This window comes from Myotis daubentonii, chromosome 15 (assembly GCF_963259705.1).
Source record: "Myotis daubentonii chromosome 15, mMyoDau2.1, whole genome shotgun sequence".
NCBI lineage: Eukaryota > Metazoa > Chordata > Mammalia > Chiroptera > Vespertilionidae > Myotis > Myotis daubentonii.
In genome coordinates, this window is record NC_081854.1 from 28,069,099 (window position 1) to 28,088,714 (window position 19,616).

General features: G+C 40.9%; 1 protein-coding gene across 5 annotated transcripts in view; it reads left to right on the top strand.

The window, feature by feature from the left end:
- The window catches only part of LOC132217058 (xaa-Pro dipeptidase), a 467,255-nt gene that overhangs the window by 132,503 nt on the left and 315,136 nt on the right, over positions 1-19,616 (top strand). The gene's annotated exons all lie outside the window — the stretch shown is intronic.

Consider the following 19,616-nt stretch of genomic DNA (forward strand, 5'->3'; position numbering starts at 1 on the left):
ATTCTTATCGTCCAAACAGTAGAGTCTTTGAAAGAGGAAACGTTTCTTCATCGCCCAGGCCATAGGGACCAACCAGCTCTCCGCATAAGACTGTTTCGAGGAATCGGGAAAGAGATGATAAAACATTTGCAAAAGTAAAGATTAAAAAGTAAAGATTAAAAGGGGCTGCAACTAAAGGTAAACAATGATAGCCATAGAAGCACACTTGGCAGAATGACTCATCATTTCACTTATTTCCATAGAGTGGAGGGAAAATTTTGTAATTTGAAATCTCTTGTTTGAAAGCCGGATCAATAAAAGTGTATTATACAAATCTGACTTTATCTTCAGTGTGTCTTAAATATTTAGCATAAATGTGTATTTGGAAAACTTCAGAAAAATTAATATACCCAATTAACCACCTTTCACAGGAGATCTGAAACGTATCCATAATATTTTGAGAACTGAGATATCTGTCCGTTTTGAGTCTCAGTAGATATTTATTGTGGTACATGAGCAATAATATAACTAGTTGTCAGTCATTAGTAGGACACTTTTGACTAGAAGTAACTGAAAACCATCCCTGACTAGAGTTAGCATAAAGAAGGACTTGGTCAAAGATTTTAAGACGCACTTCATGAAATACCCAGGAGGCAATCAGGACCACGAACTCAAAGGCTCAAGTGTCTTCATGTTCGTCTGTGTGTGCAGGTGTTTGTGTGCCTATTGGTTTCATTATTCTTTCTGCCTGCACACAAACTTTCTTCACATGACCCCTGACTAAATAAAGGCTAACTCTCTTTTTAGTTCTTGTTACATAGTCCTTCCAGCGGTTCTCAACCTGTGGGTGGCGACCCCTGAAAATACATTCTGCATATCAGATATTTACATTACGATTCATACAGTAGCAAAATTACAGTTATGGAGTAGCAACGAAAATAATTTTATGGTTGGAGGTCACTACAACATGAGGAACTGTATCAAAGGGTTGCGGCATTGGGAAGGTTGAGAGCCACTGCTAGGCAAAGACTCTGGGATTGGGTCGGCTGGGTTAAATGCTCCTACCTGGAATGATTGAATGGCTGGGAGCATGTCATGATGTACTAACCTACCAGCTATGGAGGCGATGGCAGAAGCACTCCCCAGAAAAGGGGGTGCTAAGCAGACAAATCCATCAATACCCATTTCAAATGTCAGACCACACTGTCGTCACTGACGGAGCCTTAGTCACTCTGCTGATTGATTTGTTCTTTCACATGTGATATGATCCCCATCCTTGAGGGCAATATTTAAACCTTCAATTTTGCCTGTGGAACCACTATTGGAATCATAATAGCTAAGATGCTAGATGGTTGTCTTAGGACATCCCCAAATTTCATAAGTGGGCCCTAGTCATGAAAGAGAAAAATCTGACATAGTTTAGACTTGAACAGTTAGCAAATAACGGTGAATGTCCATTATACAACACTTTTCCATGTGTCAGATTTTTGTGATCCCATGAGTTAAGACATACGATCTGTGCACTTACGAATAATAACAGTACATCTGTGCGCAGGAGAATCGCTGTGTGCTGTGTGAGCAGATGAAGATAGGTACAGCTCGTTGCTGCCTCACCTGTGCATTAGAGGCTAGTGCCTATAGTCTGTGCATACAAGGATAGGTACATGTCATCTGTGCACCTAAGAGGGGTGTGGCATCTGTGCACATCAGGAGAGGTCATCTGTATCTTTTGTGGGCCCAGAAGGGTCTTATTCTTATATCTTCACTGAATAAGCACTGATTACCTGTTACAGAATTATTGTAATTCAAATTATTCCAGTGCCTATGAAGAACAAAACTGACAATAAAAGAGGGTGGGTTTGGAGGGTTTGTTGTTTGTTTGTTTGTTTGTTTGTTTGTGATATATACCAAGTGTACCGGTTAATAATGCAGATTTTGTAATAAAAGAAAACACAATATTTAAAGAGAAACATCAAAAGTGCTTTATTCAAAGTAATGTCCATCACTAGCTACACATTTCCTCCCTCTTTCAGGTAGTTTGTGGATACTGTCCCAATAGAACTTTCCTTGTTTTGAGGCAAACCATTCAGAGACCCAATTTTCTACTTCTTCATACATTTTGAAGTGCTGCTCAGAAAGTGCATGTGCCATTGATCGGAACAAGTGGTAACCTGAAGGAGCAAGGTGTGGTGAATACGGCGGGTGGGTTAATACTTCACAGGCAAGAGCTTTTAACATGTCTTTAACTGGTTTTGAAGTGTGTGACGGTGCGTCATCATGAAGCAAAATTACTTTGCATGTCTTCTGGCCCATTCTGGTCGTTTTATGAACAAAGCGTAGTTCAAATTGATGATTTGTTGTCAGTGGCGATCAGTATTAACGGTTTCACCTGGTATTAGAAGCTCATAATACACCACACCTTCCTGATACCACCAAACGCAGAGCATTGTCTTCTTTCCAAAGCAATTTGGCCTTGCAGTCGATGTTGATGGTTGACCTGGATCAACCCATGATTCTGTGCGTTTGGGATTCTCAAAATAAATCCACTTTTCATCACCAGTCACAAGTCGATGCAAAAATGACTTTCTTTCGTGCCATTGAAGCAACATTTTCCTGGTGCCTTTTCAGTTTCCCATTTGTCTTCCGTTCAGTTGATGTGGCACCCATTTTCCTTCCTTTAAAATCTTTCCCATTGCTTGTAAATGATCGGAAATTGTTTGCTGAGCAACGTTTAATCTTTCTGCAAGTTGTTTTTGAGTTTGACACGCATCTTCATCCAATAATGCTTGTAATTATTGGTCTTCAAACTTTTTCGGTTAACCTGGACGTTCTTTGTCTTTTACATCGAAATCATCACTTTTGAAGCATTTAAACCAGCGTTCACAAGTATCTTGAGATGGAGAATGTTCACCATGAGCTTCCCGAAGTATAAGATAACTTTCAGCAGCACTTTTCTTCAAAATAAAGTAATGAATTAAAACTTCCCGCAAATGCTCTTTTTTTGGGCACAAAATCCGACATTTTTAAGCGTAAAAATATCTATGATGTTAACACCTTCAGCAAATTTGACGTGAAGTTTTGAAGCTTGTTGTCAATACAACAAAATAGCATACACATCAAATTGCAACTTCATCCTTAAGGCCTTGGCCATTGCACTTGTCCACTTACCATCAAGATTGGACAGGGAATCCTTCTTGCAAAAGAAATACAGAAAAAATAAACCAGAAATTAAGGAGACTGGTTACCTACACGGGTTGGAAGAGAGTTGGGTAAAAAAGAATGGGGAGCCCTAGCTGGTTTGGCTCAGTGGATAGAGCATCAGCCTTCGGACTGAAGGGTCCCAGGTTCAATTCCAGTCAAGGGCACATGCCCGGGTTGTGGGCCCGATCCCCAAGGTGGGCCCGATTCCCAGTGGGGGGCGTGCAGGAGGCAGTCAATCGATGATTCTCTCTCATCATTGATGTTGTTATCTCTCTCTCTCCTCTCTGAAATCAATAAAAATATTTTTTAAAAAAAGGAATGGGGAGTGGGAAGAGGGTGGAAGGGATGAGGGAAGAGTGAGACCTCTGTGAGTGCAACTTTTTGTGTAGCTTTGACTCTGAGAACCATGATAAGGTTTCACACACCTCCGAAATAGTTAACACCAACTGGGCGTTACGTGGTTATGGTAGCAATTCTGAAACTATCTTATGTATGTGTTAAGATTGAGCAAATAAGTAAATACATTTGGATAATAACGGCAAGTTTCTTCTTGTTGGCGAAAGGAATTACCAATAAGGAAAGAGGAAGACTAAAATGAATCCTGTGGTGTTGGACTGGAATCAGAGGTTATCAGAATGAATGTGGTTTGTAATATATGCACAGACTGGTAGAGAAATAGATGGATGTGTGTAGGTGTGTGAGAGAGTGTACATATATATATGTGTCCACTGAGAGGACCTAGATGCAGTGACAACCCAGAAGCAATGGTTCCACCAAGAGACCATATCATGGTTTCTGAAGGACTCTCTACAATGAAAGGAACCAGGGCTCATTAGAGAGCTGGTTGATTTCCAGCACTGGGCAGGGAAAAGACAAGAATCTGGCTGTCTTCTGGTGCCAAAAGGTAAAGAAATGCTCAGAAAATGTTGGGGATACATAGAAAAAGAACATAGAAGTTACTTGGGAGACGTTCCCAATGGCTAGATCTGGGGCAATTGGAGTAACAAAATAAATAATAGTTAATGACTGATAGCTTGCAGAATAAAATAAATATATATTATATATAATATATATATAATTTATATATACATATAAATATATATGTACATATATACATATATGTATATATGTATGTGTGTATATATATATATATATATATCATACTATCATAAATAAATAAATAAACAAATAAATGCCAGAGAAAAAACAGCTCTTCCTTCTGGCAATTTCCAATTAATAAATGTAGAAAAAATGATTAAACTAGCAAATCATCTTTGGATAACACTGCAGTGATAACTGTTGCAAGCATGAATGTTAAAACCAATGGGCGAAAGTACAATGAAAAGTAGGATATTTACATATTCTCAAAGTGTCTCCTCACAAGATACTTACCAATTACAATGGGAAAAATAATAATAACGTCAGTACAGTGGAGAAACCTGGGAGATACCACTGTAACCAAGTGCTCAAAGTAAACATCAGCAGGAATATGACATATCTAGACATCGTGACCCCTGTTATGATGCACGGAGAAACGCACATGATTCCTGTGGCATCCTTGCCAAATGTATGACCTCAAGCTAATCATGAGAAAGTATCGGATAAACGCAAACGGAGGAACATTCTATGAAATAACTGACCAGTATTCTTCAAAAATATTAAGGGCCTTAAAGACAAAGAAACATCAGAAATTGTCTTGGAGTGGAGGAGACTAAGGAGACATGATGATTAAAGGCAACTCAGGATGTTAGACTGGCTTCTGGATTACTGTAAAAAGACACTAAGGGTAAACTGGAGAGCATCAGATTGGGTCTTTAGATTTGTTGACAGTGTTGTGTCATGTTAATTTCCCAATGTTGATCCTTGTTCCGTGGTCAGATCAGCCACTGCTGGGGCTTTGGGCATGGAAGCAGCCCTCGTGCAGAAGGGACAGGTATGCCTCCCTCACCCCTGCACCGTGCTTTGTGTTCCTGGGCAGGTCCCGCTGGTTATGGCCTGCAGCAGGTGAGAGTCTCCTGCACACAATGCAGTAGGAAACGTTTCCCTCCTTAGCACCTCACTCTTGCCCCAAACGTTAGCAAGTTGCTCCCCTATGGGATAGGAACGTGCCACTCAGCGGTTACTTAAGCTTGACTTCCAAATCAAAAAGACAAAAGAAACAATGGCTAGAGTTGATCACATAAACTTTTGAAATTTTTGGATGTAAAAATACACATAAATAAAATCATTAACAAATGAGAAACTGCAAAAATATTTGCAGCATATTACAAAGTATGAATATCCTTATCATACAAGAAACGCTTAAAAATCAGTAATCAAAAGATGACGAGCACAATATTAAAAAGGTCAAGGCAGCCCTACTAACCGGTTTGGCTCAGTGGATGGAGCGTCAGCCTGCGGACTGAAGGGTCCCAGGTTTGATTCCGGTCAAGGGCATGTACCTTGGTTGCGGGCATATCCCCAGTAGGGGGTGTGCAGGAGGCAGCTGATCAATGTTTCTCTCTCATCGATGTTTCTAACTCTCTATCCCTCTCCCTTCCTCTCTGTAAAAAACCAATAAAGTATATTTTGAGAAAAAAAAAAGGTCAAGGCACATGAACAAGCATTTTTACAAAGAAACATTAATGGCCTGGGACATGTAAAAATGTTATTATTAAAGACATACAATTAAATCAATGAGATCCTATATTTCATCAAAGAGAATGTTAATGGCTCTGGCCAGTGTGGCTCATTTGGTTGGAGCATTGTCCCATACACCGAAAGGTCACAGGTTCTATTCCTGGTAAGGGCTCATACCCAGGTTGTGGGTTCAATCCCCATTTGGAGTGTGTACTGGAGGCAACCAATCAATGTTTCTCACATCGATATTTATCTCTGTTCCTCTCCCTTCCTCTCTCTCTCAAAGCAATTTTAAAAAAATGGTCAAGGCACATGAACAAGCATTTTTACAAAGAAACATTAATGGCCTGGGACATGTAAAAATGTTATTATTAAAGACATACAATTAAATCAATGAGATGCTATATTTTGTCTATGACTATAAATCAAAGAGAATGTTAGTTAATGGCATTAGTGAGAAGGTAAGGAAATTGGCAATTCCTATATGATCAGTGGGAGAGTAGTTTGGTGAAAGCTTTTCTGAAAGATTACTTGGCAATTTGCAATAAAAACCCTAGAAGTGTGCATACCCTTTGACCCACCTATTCCATTTCAGTCACTTATTTTAAGAAGATCATAATACAAAACATATAAGGAAGTACATTATATCATTGTTTACAATAGCAGGAAAAAAAGAGAGAATTCACCTAAATGTCCATTGGAATGAGCCTCAACCAGTGGTGAACAAATTCTCAAAATTAACAGGAAAAAATATGCCTAACATAAGTTACTGCCTTAAAAGTAACAGGATTATGACTAGGACTATTATTGGATTTTTTGACACCTTTTTTTCTTTAGTCTTCTTATCCCTCTAGGAGCTGAGTGCCTATTTGTACGGATTGCACTATAATTTGACCATTAGTGCATAGAACTCTATCCACCCCACCTGCTCTCAGGTGTTGATTAAAAATGTCTCCTTGGGCTGCCTGTTATTTGAACCGTGAATGAAAAGGGGCTCCTTCATAAATCAGTGACTGAAAGTAACCTCACAGAGTAATCTGATCACAAATTCCTAACTGGACAGGTCATGGTGAGTAGTCACACCCCACGCTTATAATTTCTTTAGTAAAAGGTTTATCTTAATTAAACAAACCCTGTCCATTGTTCTTTCGCCTCTTGGCTAGCACACCTTTGAAATGCCAGAGTAATCTTTTTCAGACCTCTCAGAGGCATAAGGAAGCCATGATCTTGTTAACTATCTTTTACCCAATAATAGAGATTTCCCCACCTTGCTTTCTCTCCCACCTTCATGCAATCTTCCTTATGTTCCCTTCTTAATTCCAAATTTATAAAAAGAACTGCGAAACTGTCATTCTCCAGAGCATTTGAGATCTTGTTTCCTGGTGTGTTGTCAGTTTGGCTCAAATACACTCGTAAAAATTCCCTACAGGTTTGGACATTCTGAACAAAACCAAAATCAGTTGTGTTCTTCCTTCTTTAAAAAAGAAATATACTTAGCTTTGGAAGAGATACATAACATGTTATCCTATATAATAAAAGTTAATATGCAAATTGTCCCCTCAACCAAGAGTTCGACCAGGAGTTTGACCAGGGGGCAGGGCTGGCTGGCCAATGGCCTGCGACCCTTCCCTCCCACCAAGCCCCCCCACTGATGGGGGGCGGGGCCAGCTGGCCAACTTCCCTCATCCCCTCCCCCTGCCAGCCCAGCCAGATTGGCCCCTATCCAGCCGGGCTAGCCGGACCCCACCCGTGCTCGAATTCATGCACTGAGCCTCTAATGTAGAATATTATACTCCTAAGTTTAAAAAGTGATCTGATTAGATTCATTCTTCTGTATAAATTAAACTTGTACCAAATCCTACACATATTTCCTTTTAAATGAGGATTTATACAATAAAATATATATTAAAATACATACATTTTAATGGCAAGAGTTTTTTTAGAATAAGTGTGGATAACTATTTAATAGCAACAGAAGCTTATCTATAATAATAAAATGGTAACATGCTAATTAGACCGGAAGGCTGAACAGCAGAAAAACTGTCTGGATGACCTTCCAGATAACCTTCCAACCTTCTGGACGAGCCAGGGCTGCACGAATTTCATGCATCAGGCCTCTAGTGTTTTAAAAAGCCTTTCATATCTCTAGAAAGCATATATTTGCATCTGTAATACTGTATTTAAATATTGTAGAATTAGAAGCTTGTGAAAAATGAGAATTATAATATCATAGAAAATTACCTGGCTGGTGTGGTTCAGTGGTTGAGCATCAACCTATGAACCACAAGGTCATGGTTCCATTCCCATCAGGGCACATGCCCTGGCTTTGGGCTCAATCCCCAGTGGGGTGGTATGCTGGAGCCAGCTGATCAATGGTTCTCTCTCATCATTGATGTTTCTCTCTCTCTCTCTCTCTCTCTCTCTCTCTCTCTCTCTCTCTCTCTTCCCCTTCCTCTCTGAAATCTATATATATATATATATATATATATATATATATATATATATATATTAAGCCCTAGCCGGTTTGGCTCAGTGAATAGAACATCGGCCTGCAGACCAAAGGGTCCGGGGTTTGATTCCAGTCAAGGGCCGGTGCCTGTGTTGCAGGCTCCTCCCCAACCTGGGCCCTGGTCAGGACTTGCGCAAGAGACAACCAATCAATGTGTTTCTCTCACATTGATGTTTCTCTCTGTCTTTCCCTCTCTCTTCCACTCTCCCTAAAAATCGATGGAAAAAATATCGTCAAGTGAGGATTAACAACAACAACAATAACAATAGTCATACAGAAAATCATGAAAAAGTCACCAATGGGTGGAAGCATCCCAAATGTCCATCATCCCAAATGGGTAAGCAAAACAGCGTATACATACAATGGGATGCTATGCAGCCTTCAAAAAGGAGAATGCTGTGCTAAGTTCAATAAGCAGTCAAAATGACAAACACTGTATAATCCCATTATATGAGGTATCTAAGTAGTTACTTCATAGATATAGACAGCTGAATGGTGGCTAAGGCTGGGGGTAGGGGAAAAGTAATTATTGTTCTAGTTCTGCAAGACATAAAGTTCCAGAGATCTGTTTTACAACATGTAAATATACCTAATACTACTGAACATGAACTTAAAAAATGGTTAAGATGATATATTTTATGATTTTATTTACCACAAAATAAACAGCCTTCTTCAGTTACAAAAGTCACAGATGATGCTGAGCTATTTATTCATTCATTTCATATCTATACACCGTCTGCTATATGCTAGACACTTTGCTTAATGTTGGGGTTGTATGGCGATTAAGACATTATTCCTGCTCTCAAGAGTTTTCAGTCCAGCTGAAGACAGACACAAGTGAAAAGTGTGATATGGGCTGCATGAGATCTGGATGAATACCTGGTGCCAGGGAAACACAATGTAGGGGTGCTTCATCTAGTCTTGGCGTGCTGGTCAAAAAGGGCTCCCCATCTTCTTGCTGGCGTACTACAGTAAGTATGAGTTAGCCAGGCCAAAGAGAAAATAAAACCGGGGAAGAAGTCAGGGACATAGTGACTAGCATGGTATCATCAGAGTTTGTGGTCGGAGAGGGCTGAGGAGATTGAGGAGACTTAAGATGGAGACTTGTCAAGGAGTTTGGATCTTATCTTGAGGTCAATAAAAAAAATCATGAGAGCTTCTGAATGAGGGAACTTATATGTCCAAATTTGCATCTTAAAGGATGATTCTGGCCACTACAGTGAGACACAGATTGAAGGAGGGCAAGATCAAAGGGAGGAATATTAGTAAAGATTTAACAATAAGGAAGTGACAGGTTACCTTTATAGTAGCCTAAGAAATAAGTGGGAAGAGAATAAATCATGAGTTTAAACAATTTTTTTCTAGATTTGACTTTAAACAAGAGGAGATGTCAGGGAAATCTGGAGTAAAAGAGAGAGGGTGTGTGTGTGTGTGTGTGTGTGTGTGTGTGTGTGTGTGTGTGTGTGTGTTAAAGTGAGAGTGATAGGCATGTTCAAACACAGATAGGACAAAAAATAACTATTCCCTTAGGGGATAGGGCCAGATCCCACTTAATAGAACTTGGGAGGGGAACTCTCCTTCCATTTTAATAGGAAGGAAAGAGGAAAGGATGGGTTTAGGTGCTAATTTGTAGCTTCGCCACTAGGAACATGAGAAGTTTCCGTGTTATGGTTTGTTTTTACTCTGTAAAATGGAAGGGAAGCCCATGCTAGAGCAGTAAATGAAGAGATGGTGCTTCATGGAGCTGTTTACGTGTGGAATTGGAGCTAAGACAATTAGAAAAGAGAAAATTATCTGGAAAAGTGAAACTTCAGAGCAGCATGGGGCCCAGTGGAAGCTGGAGAGTATCGTTCTGCCCAGTGTGCTTTTGTGGTTGTTTCTATGGAGCCAAGCTCAAAAGACATTTCTTTAGAATCAGATCTAGGTGCTCTACCTGACCCCAGCCTGTGCATCCCTAGGCCACTCCATCTGGACTCAGAGTACTTAAAGATTACTTAAACACTTGTCCTTCCAGAAATCAAATATAGTATTCAGTTATAGCTATTCAAACAGTATGATATTGGGCCGAGTTTTACAAATAAACCAGGAGAACAGAATAGAAAGCCCCAAAGCAGAGATAGTTGTATGAGGGAATTTAGAATGTGGCCTTTTAAATTACGTGGGGAAAGAAAGGATCCGTTAATAAATGTGACAGTTGCTATTTGTTAAATGCCTACCACACACTATTCATGAATATAAGTTCTAGATGAGTGAGGGATCTAAGTATAAAATAATTTTTTAAATCACTAGAAGAAACATTTTTTATAAACTGGAATTGGGGAAGGTCCTCCTAAACAATTCATGAGACCTAGAATCCCCAAAAGAAAATATTAACAGACTTGGCCACATACAGATTAAAAAAAAAAATCTGCATGACTCAAAAAGGAAAAAGTTTAGGATAAACTACAAACTGGGAGAAAATATTTATAACATATATAACACACACAGGGTTACTATTAATATAAGAGCTTTTACAAATCACATCTACTGCTCTGCATTTGTCACTTTTATTATAAAGTAAGTGTCGATATATGTATGGATCTATTTCTAGACTCTCTGTTCTGTTCCATTAGTCTATTTGTCTACCCTTGTGCTAATACCACACTGACATTTTACAGTAACATAATGTTTTTATATCTGATAGTATAAATCGTCCAAATTCATTTTTCAAAATGAAAAGTAAAGCAATTAGTGATAATGTCCTTTTTATTAAATTTGATAGGTATATATTTGTTATATCATTATTTCTAATTCATATTTTATAAATATTAATTTGTAGCTGCTCAATATTCAATAACATCATAATAGTAAAAAACCTTTATGTGCCTAATAACAGTATCAAAATTTATAAAGGTAAAAGCTATAAATGTAAGGGGAAATATACAAAACCATATTTTTAATGAAATACTTTAATATACGTCTTATTCTTTGACAAGTCAAAGAGATCAATATATTTAAAGACAGAATTGAAGGAGCCCATACGGTTCAACAGCCGACAAAAACTTGAAAGCAGCTGCTATAAATATGTTCAGTGAACTACGGAAACCATGCTTAAAGAATTAAAAAGCCCTGGCCGGTGTGGCTCAGGGGACAGATCACCAGCCTTCAGACTGAAAGGCCCCAGGTTCGATTCTGGTCAAGGGCATGTACCTCAGTTGCAGGCTCAATCCCCAGTAAAGGCCGTGCAGGAGGCAGCCAATCCGTGATGTTCCTCTCTCATCGATGTTTCTGTCTCTCTGTCTCCCTTCCTCTCTCTCTAAAAAACAAATAAATAAAAACGTATTTTTAAAAAAAAGAATTAAAGAAAAGTATGATAACAATGTTGCATCAAATAGAGAACATAAAGAAAGAGATAACATTACTTAAACAGCTTGGCCAGTGTGGCTCAGTGGTTGAGCATCGGCCCATACACCAGGAGGTCACTGGTTCGATTCCCAGTCAGGGCATATGCCCCAGTTTTGGGTTTGATCCCTAGTAGGGGCTGTGTGCAGGAGGCAGCCGATCAATGTTTCTTTCTCACGTGGATGTTTCTCTCTCCCTCCCTCTTCCTCTCTCTCTCAATATCAATAAAAACATATTTTTTAAAAATTACTTAACAGCAACACATAGAAATTTGGGAGTTGAAAAGTACAAAAATCAAAATAAAAACTTTACTAGAGAGATTCAACAGAAGATTTGAGTTGGCAGAAGTAAATTTAGTGAAATTGAAGATAGATCAATATAGGTTCTCCAATCAAAAGTATCGAGAGTACAAAAAGAAAAGAAATGAACAGAGCCTCAGAAAAATGTGAAACACCATTATATGCACCAAAATATGCATAATGGAATTAGCAAAAATAGAGGAGAAAAGGGACATTAAAAGTATTTGAAGCAACAATGGCTAAAATTTTCCAAACTTAATAAAAAAACACACACATTGGCATATATAATCAAGAAGCTCAACAAACTTCAAGTATGATAAACAAATAGATCCATACTCAGACACATTATAGTGAAAATGTTGCAAGTTAAGACAAGATAAAATTATGAAAGCAGCAAAAGAAAACAATTCATCAGATACAAAGAGTCCCTAGTAAGATTAACAGCAGATTTTTCATCAGAAACAATGGAGGCCAGAAGCCACTGGGATGGTATATTCAAAGTGTTGAAAGTAAAATATTGTCAAATAAAAATCTTACATCCGGCCGAGACCGTTTGGCTCAGTGGATAGAGCGTCGGCCTGCGGACTGGGGGGTCCCGGGTTCGATTCCGGTCAGGGGCATGTGCCTTGGTTGCGGGCACGTCCCCAGTGGGGTGTGTGCAGGAGGCAGCTGGTCGATGTTTCTCTCTCATCGATGTTTCTGGCTCTCTATCTGTCTCCTTTCCTCTCTGTGGAAACTCAATAAAATATAAAAAAAAAAATCTTACATCCAATAAAATTAGCTTTTAAAAATAAAGACATTCCCAGATAAACAAAACCTGAGAGAATTTGTTGATAGCACACCTGTCTGACAAAAAATATTCATACAGAAAGCAAGTGACCCAAACAGTAATTTGAATACACACACATACACATACACATGCGCACACACACACCACTGATAATGGTAATTATATAGTAATCCCAAAAGACAGTATATAACTTTGTATTTCTTTTGTATTTCCTAAACTGATTTTAAAAACAATCCTATATAATAAAGAGCTAATATGCAAATTGTCGTCACACCCTCATGCCATCATGCCATAAAGGCTCAGACACTCAACACTGAGGAGAGAGAAATGGGAACCAGCCAGGCACAAATGAGCTCGCAAGAAAGGAATGGGGACCAGCCTGGCTGCAGCCGGGAGAGGGACAAGACGCCTGCCCTGCTGTCGCAGGTTTTAAAGGCTTGTATGATTGGAAAAGAATAAATGGAGAATCATACCATTCTTGGAAGTAAAAGGAGATTTTTAAAAATCTGAAGCCTGGTATTTACAAAGTTGTTCAGGGAATACAAGGTAATCATAACATGAAAATATGAATGGCCATGATTAATGAATTGGCCATGGTTAAAATTAACCCTCACTTATACATCTCCTGACCCAAGAGGGAAGTCATCGTGCCTTTCATGTATGTGATCACTTTGAGGCATCAGTCTTTTCTTGGCAATGAAATGAGATACACCTGCAATGGATCTACCATGAAATGAAATTGCCCAAAAGGCCAGATTTCACACAGTCTGTGAAAGTCATACTAATTGCTTGTATCACAAGCAGAGCCATTGACAGAAGTAGCTAGGGCAAGATTCAACAACTGAGGAAGGGAAATCAATGGATGATATGAAAGAGGGGTTAAGTAGCAAGGGAGGTTCCTGGGAAAATTAATAAAGTGGTCCTCTTTGTCATCACACCATAACAGCCTACCGGGAAATCTATAGAATATCATCACACACCATAAACAGAACATCTTCCATCAATGTCTGACTGAATTCTTTGTTCATTTTAAGAATTAAGCATAATTGCAATTATAACCAAGTTTTCTGAAGTATAAAATTGACTTTTTATAATGCTTGTTTAATTTTCAAGGCAAAGCCCCAATCATTTTTTATTTCACTACACTATAATTTTGGTTCCTGTTTTAAGTAGATTCACTCCAATTTATTTTTATTTTATTTTATTTTACTTTTTGCTGCTATTTATGCCAGGATAACCAGGGCTTCCCACAAATTAACCCTCCGTCAGCAATTGGTTCCTTAGTGTGATTTTCTTTTTCTGATCACTGAAAAGAAAGTCAGGAGGCAGACTTTCTCGAACTTGTGGAACAACTCAAAGATGGAGTGAGCAGCTGCTGCTGCCTTGGCCCCTCATCAGAAGGGCGTGGTGCTGGTGGGGCCTCTGAGCTGGGGACACCCACTGTCAACGCAGTTTGCCTGGCCCACCCAGCCCTGGAAAAGGGGAGATCCGCCCTAGACAGCCACAGGTTGACAACACTGCAGTTAGTCTCACACATTCAAACCCAAACACTTGATTTTCATCAAAAGACCAATGATAATCAAGGTGAAGTCACTGCACTGCCCAGCTGTTGTGTAAAGTAAGGCCTTACTGTAATTTGGCTGCTCCCCTCTCCCTTAACTCGCAGGGGGCATCCTCCGAAGGAGCCAGCTTCTCTTGATTCCAGCAGGCACCCGTGGGAACGAGGGCCGGAAGGTGCACCGTTGGCGACAGCGCCTGAGCCTCACAAGGAAGGGTCTCTTGCCTTTTAGAAACCATTTGAGACCCACGTGGAGATGAGCTCTGAGCTGCCGCCGGTGTTGGTGTCCAGGGTTGGATTGATAAGCAGTTTTTTCCCTCGGGGCAATGAATTCCAAACTTCTGTGCCAAAGAAAAGACGAGTCTGATGGTGCCTGTGGCATGTCCTGGCCTGTTCTAACACTTAGTTTATGTTTGTACTCCAGACCTACATACCACTCAACGGTGACTCTGATAAGGCTTCCGGTGTTTTTTAAAACCTGCTACAATGCGTCCTTGTGTGGGGGAAATGGAGAGGGTTTGGCTCTCAACAATGATTGATGTGTGGCTGCCATATTCTATCCTTGGCTTTGCCACGGGTACCCTAAGTAGCTTTTCCAAGAGAGGCTTCAAGGTAAAGTATTTCTATCTTATCTTATTTTTTAAAGTTTATCAATGCAAGGAAAAATACAGTGTTTTTTAAAAAATTAAATGCAAGTTTGAGTCATAATGTGTGCTCATTTTTTGGATGCATGCTTTAGTGCAGTAAACAATCCAGGTGAATGTCGTTCGGTGTGGGTGGACCTCCCCAGCGGCCGAAGCTGACCGGCCTTCAGCTTCCTGTTGATCATAAACTGAAAGAAGCCCCCTTCCTCAGCCTCCCTGGCTTTGCTCACCCATGGACTCCGGAGCCACACCATCCCTGGGATCTTTCCACTATTGCTCTTTGCAGCTGTGGGATTTCTAATCTAATTTATGCTACAAAACTATTAATGAAATTGGTTAAAACAACTCAGGTATTTTTGCTTCAAGATCCTACCTCGGGATTTTAATGTTTTACATCAGATATTGAGTATTTAATTCATGGCTACATTGATGAGTCACCAACAAACAAAACTTGATTTCCCTCTGGGGGTGTGCCTTCCCTTCTTGTAATTCACCCTGTACATATATCTGTCATTGCCCAAAAGGGCGTGTGCAATTATTTCAGTGTGGGAGAATTTCAGATGATTAGCTACAACCTCAGAGTTTTGAAGGTGTGACTGTTGTGGGCAAAACCAGATAATTAATTAGACTTGAACAGTCTGTGTGCCCAATGTTTGTCCTTGAGATTAATTGAAGCCCTTCCAAAAAGAAAAAAGTAAGAAAAAGAAAAAAGGATTACTTACGTCCTTTAGAACATAAATCACAAACTTTAAGATGTTTCAATAATTCTTAAAATGTCAGTAATTGCCTTCGTTCCCCGTGCTTAAAAGGATTTATTAAGAGTTATTTTCCCATGACAACTTATACTAAAAACCTCCGAGTTGAAAAAAGCAACTGGAATGATCGGCTTTGATGAATTCAAGTTACAGTTGCGCACTAACTATGGGTGCAGAGGATGTAAAGGGGCAGATGTGCTCTGAAAATAGACTGTGAATGAGCACATCACCCCGTAGAGCACTCACCAGGTAAATGGGTCATCCCAGGCTTAATTCTGTCAAGGTTTCAGGACGAGGCACAGCGCTGTGACTTTGCAGATAAGATCTTTTGCTCTGAGCCAAAATATAGGAAAGCCTCTCCCTGCATCATCCCACAGAGCAAAACCTGCAGGACACCCAGGGCCCTGGCCTCACACCCTGGCTGCCTCCGCCAGACCCCTGCTCAAGCCGTGACTCCATGACTCCTGCTGGCTTCCGGTCTGATTATCAAGGTAACTTAGGGGAATGAAGAAAACACTGAACTTGCTCAGTTTTATGAAGTAAGAAGCAGACATTTCACCCTGTGGGGAAAGCATCAGAGAAGATGAACAATTTCCTAAATGTAGGCTTCACTCTGACTCAGTGATGACTATCCCTAGAATGATTTTCATGAACGAGATCCATCAATGTTAAATTCAGGTCAAAGAGTAAAGGGGAAAAGACACTTTTCCAGTAAAGACGAGACAATAAATTAAGGATTGTACAAACTGCAAAGAGGTTTCTGGGAAGCTCTCCCAGATCCCTGGGACCTGGGTCACTGCCTCATCCCCAGAGCAGCCCAATCCAGATATGGCTGCGTCGGTCTTCTCGCCATAGTCATTGCTGCCGGCAGATGGTCCACCATCTTTATGTCATTCACTGGAGATCCCAGGTCCTGACCACGGGCCTGCAATGGACTGAGTCCCCATCAGCACCCTAGAATCTGCCTCCCTAGCTTCCACAGAGGGTGCGGAGGGGCAGTGGAATGCAACAGACCATGCGGTGGGGGAAAAGGTCCCTTCTCATGAGAATTGAGGTGCACTGTGAGGGGAGATAGGGGCAGGCAGCCAAACCCAGACAGTGGCCCCCGCCTGGCCGAGAAGGCAAGGGTGCACCTGTGATTAGGCCGCAGCAGCCTGGCCCTGGGGGTTCTCTCTGGTCAGAACTCCCACAGCATCCCCATGGATCCCACTCTCTCGTCACATCACATAGTCTGCCTGGGGTTCATAAGTACCTCCCAGGGAGATGGCAAGCCTCTTACAGTGATCTCCAAGGAAGCCAGCACAGTGCTAGGAACATAACAATTACTCAAAACATATGTGTTGACTAAAAATATGAAACCAATGACATATGGGAATATCACATGACATCACATTGCACTATTTTCTGGAGAATGAGCACCGTGTCTGGGAACAAACCCTGGAGTTGAGCAAACCCTCGTTCTCATCTGCTCTGTGTGGCCTTGGGCCCGTGATTTCTCCTTTCTCGGCCTCAGTTTCTTCATCTATAAATGTGGATCATAATACCCACCTGAAAAGGTTGTTGGGAGAATTAGAGACAATGCAGGCCAAGTATCTGGCACCTACCAGGCATCCAAAACACAGGTTCATCCATTATCATCGGACATGGACTTTTTCATATGGAGTTCCGCAAACAGACACTGTATGCCGTGATTACAGACAAATGTGTTGTCTTTAAAGAATCCTTGATTAACCCTAACTGCCTTATATCGTACAGTGCATATGTATACATACACGATTTTTTTAATTTCCAGATTCTTGTGCCTTGACATTCAAAGATTAACATTTATTAATAATTTGCTTGAAATGATATTATGAAAAGGAATAATGCAACCGGACCCTGTGTCTGGAAAATGTTACGATACCCTTTGGGGTGACAGCGAAGACTTTCTAATCAAAGTTTTTGGCTTCATTTGAGCAAGAAGATGAAAAGGCTTGGCCCTTGGTTGATCACGGTGCTGAGTTTTTAAATGTCAACAGGTGTTCACTGTGCGCTCACTGTGTGCAAGGCACGGCCCTGGCGTTCAGGCTGCACAGGCCACAAACCCGGGGCGATCCCCGCCCTCCTGGGGTCCCATTCTAGCAGGGAGGCAGACCACCCACTAGAGACAGAAATAAGGGATAAACTGAATACTACGTTAAAAAGTGGCAAATATTGTGGGGAAAAGCAGAGGCGTCTAAGGCAGGCTGCGTGTGGGACTGCGTACGTTGAAATAGGATGCTCATGGCGGGCCTCTGTGGGAAGGCCTTATGGGAGCAAACACTTGCAGAACCCAATTAAGAAAACTAAAGCCCCGAAATGTGCCATGAAAACAAAATGACCTGGAGTGGCTTTCTGCAGGTGTCTCGTTACTCTGAAAACTGCCAGGTTCGTTTTTTCTCTTAGGACATGTTATTGTAGGCATCATCGCAGCCATTCCTTGGGGAATGGTCTCCTCCCTTCTCCCTGCCTTCTTTTCAAGAATTACATATAGGCCAAGGGCTCTGAGAAGCAGCCAGACATGCTAAGGAAAAAGGTAAGTCCCTTTCTCTTAATAAGAAATTTGTCCCTGCAGGAAGATGTTTGTAAATTTGAAACTTGAGTAAAACCCACCCAAATTGCATACTTAGGGAATTATTTTTTCAAAGGGGCTTATCGATTCAAGACATGTCCAAACAAGAGCGAGTGGGATCCACCTGGGAATAGAATGTGTTCTCTTGTACATGGGTTTAGTAACCACCACACCTATTTCCAAAAGCTCCCTTGAGACCTGCCAGGATTTTGCTCTCATTAGCCTGGAAGAGCAAAAGAGTCATGGCATTGGGCCAAGGAGGCACCTCATAGGAGGAAATCCTCACCTGTGATTCCTCGGGTGTTCAGAAAATGAGATCAGCATGGGGGAAAAAAAACACCTGGTTTTGATACAGAATTCCTCCAGGATCACATGAGGGACACAGATGCCAAATCTTGGGAGTTCCAAGGGTAACTCTCCAGTTAGCTCCACTTGTTTCCTCGAGATCGAACTAGAGAAACCCAAGGCTGTAGCTCTGGTGCTCCGCTCTGCCCCAGGGAGGGGATGAGGAAGAGGAGGGGAACCGGCTCTTAGATTACACATCTCCACGGTACCTGGGAAGAGAGGGGTTTGGGAATGGTAGGTGCAAACTCAGCTGGCTTCAGGACACCTAATGCCCAGATTCAGCTAACTAATCAGTTGGGAGTAAAGAAACTCCACCCTTAAGAGGGATCTGTGCCAAAAATGAGTCTTATATTCCTCTGGGATCAAGACACCATCTGGGGCCATTTGCTGGGCTCTTTTCTTGTCTTGTTTATTCAAGTTGTTTTCTGTCCTGCATCCCTTTTTCTCAATTCCTTAATAACAAGCAGTTCCTATCTAAGCTCCTCTTTCTAAGAATAGTCCATTTAATGTTCCTTTGACCATGAGGAGCCTGTCTTTGGGAGGAATTTCCCAAACCATCGCTGGGGAATGAATTACAAACGCTGTGAGCAGCTCAGAGGGGACGATGCTGATTTGACTTCAGGGCCTCCCACCTGGCAGGGACTGAGAACAGGGACATTGCAACTGTCCTGACAAAGGTGGTTTTTAAAAATCAATTGCAAGCTGGTATCAGGCTGGGCTGAGGTACTTTACTTTTTTAAATGGACCGATGCACTGAGAAAAATTGCACAACTTCTAAGCACAGGACTCAATGAAATTGTGCAGGTGAGCACCCAGATCAAGGACCAGAAGCCCCCTTGTGATTCTTGACCCTCAGTCACTGTCTACTTCCTCCTGAACACCTTGGAGTAGTTTTGCCTACTTCTTTTTTTTATCCTCACCCAAGGAGGATATTTTTTTCCATTGA